This window comes from Cervus canadensis, chromosome Y (genome assembly GCF_019320065.1).
Source record: "Cervus canadensis isolate Bull #8, Minnesota chromosome Y, ASM1932006v1, whole genome shotgun sequence".
In the NCBI taxonomy this organism is placed as follows: domain Eukaryota; kingdom Metazoa; phylum Chordata; class Mammalia; order Artiodactyla; family Cervidae; genus Cervus; species Cervus canadensis.
In genome coordinates, this window is record NC_057420.1 from 2,880,557 (window position 1) to 2,881,895 (window position 1,339).

General features: G+C 32.9%; 1 pseudogene; it reads right to left on the minus strand.

Annotated features, from left to right (window-relative positions):
- Positions 1 to 546: 546 nt before the first annotated feature.
- On the minus strand, positions 547 to 1,089 carry LOC122436387 (annotated as a pseudogene).
- Positions 1,090 to 1,339: the final 250 nt, after the last annotated feature.

Genomic DNA, 1,339 nt, shown 5'->3' on the forward strand with positions numbered 1-1,339 from the left:
TGCTTCTTCTTGTAATCTCGAACTAATGAAGATATTGGAGACACATTGTTAACTCCAGCTTTTCTTTTCATTCTTACTAAAACTTGGGGGTAGCCTCTTTTAAAATTTGGATTATAGTAGATCTGTAACTAAAATCAAAGGCTAAAGGTATTTAGTTTCTTTATAAGCCAAGGTAAAACTGACAAACAAAGCTAAACTGTAAAAATTTATTCCTTTAATGATACCAATTAAGTAGCATTAAATAAAACATCTCTATCAGTAGTTTTAACAGATTACATGTTAGAAACAATTATGCTCCTCAACTAAAAATATATTGTATATATACAGTAAATACCACTTTAAGTAGCTTTAGGACTTGTATCTGGTTTCAATTTGCTAGGAAAGTTTGCTAAATATTAAATATTTTAACCTCCAGCTGTAATCAACTTAAAAAAGAAAAACACAACAAAAAACTTTTCTTCAATAATTTACCATTTCAATTTTAAATTCAGTTTTAGCTACATATGTGAGCATGCTTTCATGAGCATGCTTTCTTGGTCACATGATTTATATTGCCAATAAGTGAATAATTTGGAATACCTTGCTGAAAAGAGAGACGTTGTTTTCTTCTTCCAGAAAATCAGCTAATGAAGCAGATCTTTGAGAAGTTTGTTGCTTTTTACTAAACCCATAAAGGTTAAGCTGTCAAGCTAAACTTTTCATCCTATCAGTTTCAAATCTTCTGAAAGGGGATTTTCTTTCCAAAACTGATTTCTTGAAGAGCTCTTCATTGATCACTATACAAGTGCCACTCTCATTCCACCAATACATTCAAACTGATCACTTTCAACTATATTCCAAAGTTTTTGAGGAAGACTGAGTGAAAGAAAATCATTCAACTCTGTTTCAGAGACAGAAAATGTGTATTGTGGCCTTTTTTATCACACCTTCCTCAGACAAAGCCTGAAAAGCATATTCTTAAATCACAGATCTCAAAACTGAGTCCCCAGTAAGTGTGTAATCACACAAAGAGAATCTAATGGAGTTTTCTGAACCAGTTGATTCATCTTTAAGAGGCACATCTTGAATTTCTGAAGAAATGTGTGCCATCTCAGAAAAATCTTCCTTCAGATACTTTTCTCATTTGTCTGATTTAACACACTGCAACTTCAAATGCTGCTTGGCTGGCCTACAGAGAGAAACTCTCTAGACCATCACAGTGGTTCTCAAAGTCAAAAAGCTGTGACATCACAAAGTCACTGGTCTCCGAGCAATTGAAGGGTAATGTTAAACCAGTGTTTACTTCTGCATCAACTTAAAATACAGGATTCATACATAAATAGTAATCAAAAACATGAAA